This window comes from Rhinoderma darwinii, chromosome 1 (assembly GCF_050947455.1).
Source record: "Rhinoderma darwinii isolate aRhiDar2 chromosome 1, aRhiDar2.hap1, whole genome shotgun sequence".
Classification (NCBI taxonomy): Eukaryota; Metazoa; Chordata; class Amphibia; order Anura; family Rhinodermatidae; genus Rhinoderma; species Rhinoderma darwinii.
This window is the reverse complement of record NC_134687.1, coordinates 53,818,230-53,827,851: the sequence shown is the minus strand read 5'-3', so window position 1 is coordinate 53,827,851 and position 9,622 is coordinate 53,818,230.

The window sequence follows — 9,622 nt, the reverse complement described above, 5'->3', positions numbered from 1 at the left end:
ATGTGGCTCTAGTGTTCTCGTGGACTAAAACACAAGCCATAGAAGCAAAGAAGCCCCTAGTGCATTTTAAGGCCTCTTTTTTATTAGAATATATTTTAGGCAGCATGCCAGGTTTGAAGAGGTGTTGAGGTATAAAAGCAATGGAAACCCACCAGAAGTGACCCCATTTTGGAAACTACACCCCTCAAGGAATTCATTTATGGTTGTTGTTAGCATTTTGACCGCACAGTTTTTTCACGGCACCAATTTCAATTGGGCTGTGACATTAAAAAAATGAAATGTTTTCCAATAAGATGTAATTTTTGATCAAAATTTCTTATTTTCACAGGGAACAAAATACCCCATTTTGTTGCCCAATTTGTCCTTAGTGCGGCAATACCCCATTTGTGGTGATAAACTGCCGTTTGGGCCCATGGGAGGGCTCAGAAGGAAAGGAGCGCTATGTGTTTTTTGGAGTCCAGATTTTGCTGGATTGGTTTTCGGGTGCCTTGTCGCATTTGCAGAGCCCCAGAGGTATCAAAGCAATGGAAACCCACCAGAAGTGACACCATTTTGGAAACTACACCCCTCAAGGAATTAATTTATGGTTGTTGTTAGCATTTTGACCGCACAGTTTTTTCACAGCACCAATTTCAATTGGGCTGTGACATTAAAAAAATGAAATTTTTTCCAATAAGATGTAATTTTTGATCACAATTTCTTATTTTCACAGGGAACAAAATCCCCATTTTGTTGCCCAATTTGTCCTTAGTGCGGCAATACCCCATTTGTGGTGATAAACTGCCGTTTGGGCCCATGGGAGGGCTCAGAAGGAAAGGAGCGCTATGTGTTTGTTGGAGTCCAGATTTTGCTGGATTGGTTTTCGGGTGCCATGTCGCATTTGCAGAGCCCCAGAGGTATCAAAGCAATGGAAACCCACCAGAAGTGACTCCATTTTGGAAACTACACCCCTCAATGAATTAATTTATGGTTGTTGTTAGCATTTTGACCGCACAGTTTTTTCACAGCACCAATTTCAATTGGGCTGTGACATTAAAAAAATGAAATTTTTTCCAATAAGATGTAATTTTTGATCAAAATTTCTTATTTTCACAGGGAACAAAATACCACATTTTGTTGCCCAATTTGTCCTTAGTGCGTCAATACCCCATTTGTGGTGATAAACTGCCGTTTGGGCCCATGGGAGGGCTCAGAAGGAAAGGAGCGCTATGTGTTTGTTGGAGTTCAGATTTTGCTGGATTGGTTTTCGGGTGCCATGTCGCATTTGTAGCGCCCCAGAGGTATCAAAGCAATGGAAACCCACCAGAAGAGACCCCATTTTGAAAACTACACCCCTCAGGGAATTCATTTATGGTTTTTGTTAGCATTTTGACCATACAGTTTTTTCATAGCACCAAATTCAATTGGGCTGTGACATTAAAAAAATTAAATTTTTTCCAAGAAGATGTAATTTTTGATCAAAATTTCTTAATTTCATAGGGAACAAAATACCCCATTTTGTTGCCCAATTTGTCCTTAGTGCGGCAATACCCCATTTGTGGTGATAAACTGCCGTTTGGGCCCATGGGAGGGCTCAGAAGGAAAGGAGCGCTATGTGTTTGTTGGAGTCCAGATTTTGCTGGATTGGTTTTCGGGTGCCATGTCGCATTTGCAGCGCCCCAGAGGTATCAAAGCAATGGAAACCCACCAGAAGTGACCCCATTTTGAAAACTACACCCCTCAGGGAATTCATTTATGGTTTTTGTTAGCATTTTGACCATACAGTTTTTTCATAGCACCAAATTCAATTGGGCTGTGACATTAAAAAAATTAAATTTTTTCCAAGAAGATGTAATTTTTGATCAAAATTTCTTAATTTCATAGGGAACAAAATACCCCATTTTGTTGCCCAATTTGTCCTTAGTGCGGCAATACCCCATTTGTGGAGATAAACTGCCGTTTGGGCCCATGGCAGGGCTCAGACGGAAAGGACCACAATTTGGCCTCCTGGAGCTTTTCTGGTGCTAAGTTATGTATGAAGAAGCTCCTGAGGTGCAGAGTGAGATTTGAAATTTTCTATATATATGGCATGTCAGTGTCCGATATAGTGTGCCCAGCATGCGCCACCGGAGATCTACACCCCATAAGCTGTAATGTGGGTTCTCCCGGGTACAGCAATACCCTACATGTGGCTGTTATCAGCTGCCTGGGCACACGGCAGGGCTCAGAGGAAAGGACCACCATTTGGCCTACTGGAGCTTTTCTGGTGCTAAGTCATGTATGAAGAAGCCCCTGAGGTACCAGTACAGTTGAAACCCCCGAGAAGTGACCCCATTTTAAAAACTACACCCCTTAAGACATTCATCTAGAGGTGTAGTGAGCATTTTGACCCCACAGGTACTGTGTAAAAGATAATGCGCAGCAGATGGTGCAGAGTGAGATTTGCAATTTTCTATATATATATATGGCATGTCAGTGTCCGATATATTGTGCCCAGCATGCGCCACCGGAGTTCTACACCCCATAAGCTGTAATGTGGGTTCTCCCGGGTATGGCAATACCCTACATGTGGCTGTTATCAGCTGCCTGGGCACACGGCAGGGCTCAGAAGGGAAGATGAGGGGGATAAGCTGTGCGGAGGGCATCAGGGTAAATTTTCGGGACACGTGTCACATTGGTATATTGTTTCCCTCCTTATCCCCCTCTTTGAGCAGACTCTGCACCTCTTTTGACTTTTTCCCTTCTTGCCAGTTTGGGGAACTTTTCCTGGAAAGTGTTGCCCTGGTACGATGCGTGTGGCCTCGCTTCCAGAAGTACTGGGTGCCCCCCCCCTTCTTGGTCCCTAAAGATTAGGTTCTTGATAACCACCTCTTGAAATTCCAGGAAAGTTCCCCTCTGGCCTGCACATCGACGTAGCACGTACGCATTGTACAATGCCATCTGTATAATGTGCACGGCCAGCTTCTTATACCACACCCTCGATTTCCGCATGGCGCTGTAGGGTTTCAGGACTTGATCTGACAAGTCCACCCCTCCCATGTACCTATTGTAGTCCAGGATGCAGTCTGGTTTGAGGGTCTCTGTACTGGTACCTCGTACACGTACATGGGTACTGGTGTGGCCATGTATTGTTGTCAATACAAGGACATCTCTCTTGTCCTTGTACTTGACACACAATAAATTGCTGCTAGATTGTGCCCTGCTCTCACCCCTTCTGAGTGTTTGCCCAAGCAGAGTCTTAGGGAGGCCTCTCAGATTTTTTCTAGCAGTACCGCATGCCACAGTACTTTTGGAAGTGAGGCACTTGAAGAGTGGGACACTGGTATAAAAGTTATCCAGGTAGAGGTGGTAACCCTGGTCCAGCAGTGCGTGCACCAAATCCCACACAATTTTTGCATTAATTCCCAGTAAGGGGGGGGGCATTCTGGGGGCTGAATACTGCTGTCCTTTCCTTCATATATCCTGAATTTATATGTATACCCTGATGCACTCTCGCACAGCTTATACAACTTCACGCCATACCTCTTACTCGGCAGGTACTGGCGGAATTGAAGCCTCCCTTTAAAATGTACCAGGGATTCATCTATAGAAATACACTTCTCGGGGGTGTATGCTTGGGCAAACCGGGCACTGAAATGGTCTAATAGGGGTCTCAGTTTGTATAAACGGTCAAAACTGGGGTCATCTCGGGGTGGGCACTGCTCATTATCCGTATAATGCAAGAAGCGAAGTATTGCCTCATAACGCATCCTGGACATGGCAATACGGTACATCCGGGTGTGGTATAAGATGTCCATGCTCCAGTAGGTCCTAATGGATGGCTTTTTCAGAAGCCCCATGTTCAAATGAAGTCCCCAGAACTTGCCCAACTCTGCTGCATCTACAGGGGTCCACCTGTGGGATTGGGCAAAAAATGATGTGGGGTTCTTTGTTATATACTGTTGGGCATATAAATTAGTCTGGGAGACCATTAGTTCTATAAAGTCATCAGTGAAGAAGAACTTGAAAAAGTCCATCTCACTGAGCCCTGCCGTGTTAAATTTTATCCCTGAGCTGCCCGTGTACTCTGGGATTTGGGGCTCATAAATGTCTGGTGTGGGGGTCCAAATGGGGTCACTTCGCTCGGGGGCTTGAGCTGCGGCGGGGTCATTTCGCTCAGGGGCTTCAACTGCAGTGGTGGTCCTGGGGCGTCTCCTAGGGGGTTCCTCTTCTTCATCACTGGATGAGGAGGTAGACAAATAAAACAGTCTCACCATCCGACGACTCTGTGTCGGAGGCAAGAAATGAATATGCCTCTTCGGCACTAAATGTCCGTGGGGACATGTTTGATTCCTTCCCTAATAGGCTGCTAAACCAGCCAAAAATAAATTGTTTTTATAGAACGAGTGGGCTTCCCTGGCACTAAACCTAACTAGGGCGAGGGTTCCTAACACTAAACCTAACTAGATTTTATTTGAACTTCCCTGAGACCAAATCTAACTACGGTGACTATTCCCTGACACTAAACCTAACTAGATTATTCCGAGCTTCCCTAACACTAAACCTAACTACGGTGACGGGTACCTGACACTAAACCTATCTAGATTATTACGAGCTTCCCTGACGCTAAGCCTAACTACAGTGACGGACCCCTAACGCTAGATCTAACTACGGTGACGGATTACGGACGCTAAATTCCCTGACACTATACCTAACTACGCTTTTTGACGGTTCCCTGTCACTAACTAACCCTAATACTAAACTAACCAGTTAAATTGTCAAAATTGGCTAAACTAACAATTTTTTTTTTATTTTTTTTTTTAATTTTTTGTTTTATATGAAGAAAAAAATAATAATAATCTCCAGGGACCAAGAAATTGGTCCTGAAGACTAAGAAGTGGTCAGTGATAGGAGATCACTGACCAAAAACGTGGGGGGAACACAAAGAGGAAGGGTACAGGACTGGGTAGTGGATTGGGGAGGTGGGAAGCACAAAAAAGTTGTTTTTTAACTTCTTATTTGACTTTTTTCACACTTTCTCTTCTCTCTCTCTTTCTCACAACCGCTCCGAACGCCTCGCTAACTCCAACAGGGCGTTCAGGGTGGATGTGAGGTCAGGGAGAGGAAGTGAAGCGACTGATCGCCACTATTGGACAGTTGCTCACTAACTGACCAATAGTGGCGATCGTGGAGGCGGGACCATCGCGGCAGGTCCCGGCGTATTGAGCTGTGATAGCCTGCTGTTGGAAACAACAGCTGTCACAGCTCGTGCACGCGTTGGGGGAAAATGGCGATGCATTTTCCCCGCGACGTAATTGTCCGTCGCTGAGCGCTAACAATATAGTCAGCGCGACGGATTATTACGCCGCTGAGCGCGAAGGGGTTAAGTCTAAAAGAGAACAAAAGGGTGCTGCAAACGTGTTAAGCACTACCAGTACTATTTCCAAAGAACACATTAGAGAAACGCGCACACCCATCAATTATACTGTAGTAATATAAAAATGTTATTAGGTACAATATTCCACAGGCCATTAAAACCACTTAAAAACAAGTATTAACCCTAGATCCATGGACAATAACAATGGACCCACTTCAGTATTCATCCATAATGAGGTATAAAGACACAAGGATCGAAAGGAGTTACAATTTAACATGCAGGCTAATACGGAAAAAAATAGATACAAAATATAAAAAATCATATACTAAACAAATAAAAAGTATTCGACAGAACATTCCTAATAAGGAAAAGATGTCAATGCTTATGAACAATTATTATTTTGTGAAATGGATGCACTGGTCAAAGTATCACTACCTATAAGCAATAACTAAGATATATAAATATAGTAAGTACAGGTAATGATACCATGCAAAACTATAAGTATAAAGTTCCTAGGGCATGAAGAAAGGGTAATAATAATTCATGACAACAATGTGACATCATGATAAACAGAAAGAAAATTTACTGAATAGAAGAAAAAGAGAAAATAATTAAATGTTTACATGTCCCAAAATACTGCAGTATGAGACCTTCTCCACACGTATTGCTACCTCCTATTGCAGATTCGTCAGGGGTGAGAATTCAGAATAATTTAAGCCCATATATACATATACAATCACATTAAATTAGAAAAGCATTATGTAAAAAAACACCCTATTACCGACTCCTGAATCGGCGCGGCACAACCTGGCGCCCGTAAGTGCACAATTGGCACAGCATATCCCAGCATCTGGAAGTGCACAATGAACAAGACCATGGTTGGCTATCAACCATGGTCCTGTGCATTGAGCACTTCCGGACGCCGGGATGTTCGTTGCCTGTTTGTACTTCCGGTCTCCTTATTATGGGTGAATACTGCTGTAGGCCCATTGTTATTGTCCTTGGCCTTAAATAAGTAACATCCAAGATAAGCCATTTCCCGTCTGATCCAAAGGGTTTAGCTATATATATTTTTGGACCGGCTAGGAAAATAGGTAAACCAATGTATAGCAGCATGAAGTAACTTGTAATGTCCGTGGCTGCGGGCTGTCAGCTCCAGCCTCCCGCTGACAGCCGCAGCCACGAGTCGGCAAGCGCTGGCCCCAGCCTCCTCCTCAGGAGACGCCAGCGCTTGCATCCACTCACCTCCGCCGGAGCCAGCAGGGTGCGCGCGCATGCTCGTCCCCGCTCTTAAAGGGGCAGCGCGCGCACCGGACATCTTGAACGACCTTTGACCCGTGAGTACCCTGGGCTATAAGAGGGGTCCAGCCCCCTAGTTCGATGGCTGAGCGTTGTTAGTTTTCCCAGTCTGTCTTGCAAATGGTCCCTTAGTGTTTCCCGTTCCTGTTGTTACCCGTACCTTATTCCCCGTTCCTGCTTCCCGTGCTTTTCCCTAGTATCAAGTCGTGCCACGTCCTGTGTCATCTGCCACGTCCAGAGGAATCTGCCATGTCCTGTGTCATCTGCCACGTCCGGAGGAATTCGCCACTTTCTGTGTCATCTGCCACGTCCGGAGGAATCTGCCACGTCCGGAGGAATCTGCCACGTCCGGAGGAATCCGCCACGTCCTGTGTCATCTGCCACGTCCGTAGGAATCCGCCACGTCCTGTGTCATCTGCCACGTCCGGAGGAATCCGCCACGTCTGGAGGAATCCACCACGTCCTGTGTTATCTGCCAAATCCGGAGGAATCCGCCACGTCTGGCGCAACTTGCGGCTCCTGTGTCATCCGCCATGTTTGGCGCCATCTGCTGCACCCATCTCATCTGTGCCAGAGCTGCGGCCACCATCTGGACTATTCAGGTACCCTTGTGCGGGACATTGTATTTCTGGGGTGTCCTGTTGTTTGGCCAGCTGCCTCCCCGCTGCGGCGGTACGGCCTAGTGGGTCCACTAACCTGCTTTGTGACATTACTAAACATAGAAGGCACAGGTTAATAAGGCTATTGGGTCAGAAAGGCCATGAACAAAAAACTGAGCATTCAAAGTCTAAGGGTATGTTCACATGGCCTATTTTCAGACGTAATTTGGGCGTTTTACGTCACGAATTACGCCTGAAAAGACGGCTCCATTATGCCTGCAAACATCTGCCCATTGCTTGCAATGGGTTTTACGATGTTCTGTCCAGACGAGGTGTAATTTTACTCGTCGCTGTCAAAAGACGGCGCGTAAAAAGACGCCCACGTGAAAAAAGTTCAGGACACTTCTTTGGACATTTTTGGAGCCGTTTTTCATTGACTTAATTGAAAAACAGCTCCAATTACGTTCGTAATGGACGCCGCGAATAACGCGAGTACTTGCAAAAACGTCTGAAATTCAGGAGCTGTTTTCGCCTGAAAACAGCTCCGTAATTTCAGACGTCATTTGTTAAGACGTGTGAACATACCCTAAGATTAACAACCAATGTGTAGGCAGGTAGGGAAGGTATAGGGCAAAGGCTGCAGTAAAGGCAACACTAGTAAACACTGTAAAGTAGTACCATACTATATAATGAATATACTTTAAGGTCGTTTTGTAAGATCCTATACATTCATGGCAGTCACAAAATAAGTCTAATGATTTATATTTGACAATGCTAAGAGCTTTGAACAAACTAGATACTAAATAGTTAATACCCAACATAGTAGAATCATTCTACAATCAACAAAGGGCAATGTTCCCAATATTCGATACATTGATTTCAATAAAAAAAATTTAATACACTTTGCTGTCAGCAAAATGTATCGACAACCCATAAAAATCAGACTGAATTTAACAATTTAGAAACTTCTTAGGCCAACGCAACCATGTTTCCTCTGTACAATATTCATAGTGCAACAAATATAGTGGACAACATCAACAATATTGTCATGTAAGGGAGGTCATGTTAACATTGGTGGGGCAGTGTCTGGAGCACAGCCGTGTTGCCACTGGCTGAACAGGCATTGGAGAGTAACCTCCCTACCGCCCAGGGGCGTAACTAGGAAAGACTGGGCCCCATAGCAAACTTTTGACTGGGGCCCCCCCTCCACTGGGTAACACACAACCCCCCTTGTAGAAAGTGCCTCCCTATACATTCCACCACACAGCGCCCCCCTGAAGATAGCACCATACACATCCCCCTGTAGATAGCGCCATACACAGCTCCTGTAGATAACGCCTTACAGGCCCCCTGTAGATAACGTCTTACAGCCCCAAATCCCCCCTGTAGATAACGCCATACAGCCCCCTGTAGATAACACCATACAGCCCCCCTGTAGATAACGCCATACAGCCCCCCCTGTAGATAACGCTGTACAGCCCCCCTGTAGATAACCTCTTACAGCCCCAAATCCCCTTGTAGATAATGCCATACCGCCCGCTGTCGATAACGCCATACAGCCCCCTGTAGATAACGCCATACAGCCCCCGTGTAGATAACGCCATACAGAACCCCCTGTAGATAACGCCATACAGACCCCCCTGTAGATAATGCCATACAGAACCACCCCCTGTAGATAACACCATACTGAACCCCTCCCCTGTAGATAACACCATACTGAACCCCTCCCCTGTAGATAATGCCATACAGACCCCCCTGTAGATAACGCCACACAGACCCCCCCTGTAGATAACGCCATACAGACCCCCCTGTAGATAACGCCATATAGCCCCCCCCCCCCACAAAATACAGCCTATAGTTTGTCCTACAAAAGACATGCATCCCCTATCCACAGAATAGGGGACACATGTGTGATCGCTGGCAGCAATAAGGAGAATGGGGGACCGAAAGTCCCCCGAAGTTCTCCATGACAAACCTCGGACTTCCGGCGTCTGCGCAGTTCAATAAAAATGAAAGGTGCGCTGGTCACGCATGCGTACAAGCGCGACAAGTGCACAATTCATTTCTATGGAGCTGCAGATAGACCCCGGAAGTCAGAGGTTTGTCATGGAGAACTTCGGGGGACTTTCGTTCCCCTGTTCTCCTTATCGCTGGGTGTCCCAACGATCACACGTGTCCCCTGTGGATAGGGGATGCATGTGTTTTGTAGGAACAACCCCTTCAGTGGCGTGGTGCTGTAGCAGCTATAGCAGCTGCTAGCGGAGCCTCCGGCCATGGGCGGGCCGTGCCGGCGGGTGGCAAGGGCCCCCTCATGCTGCGGGCCCCGTAGCAGCTGCTACGGCTGCAATAGCGGTAGTTACGCCACTGCTACCGCCATAACAAGAGTAGC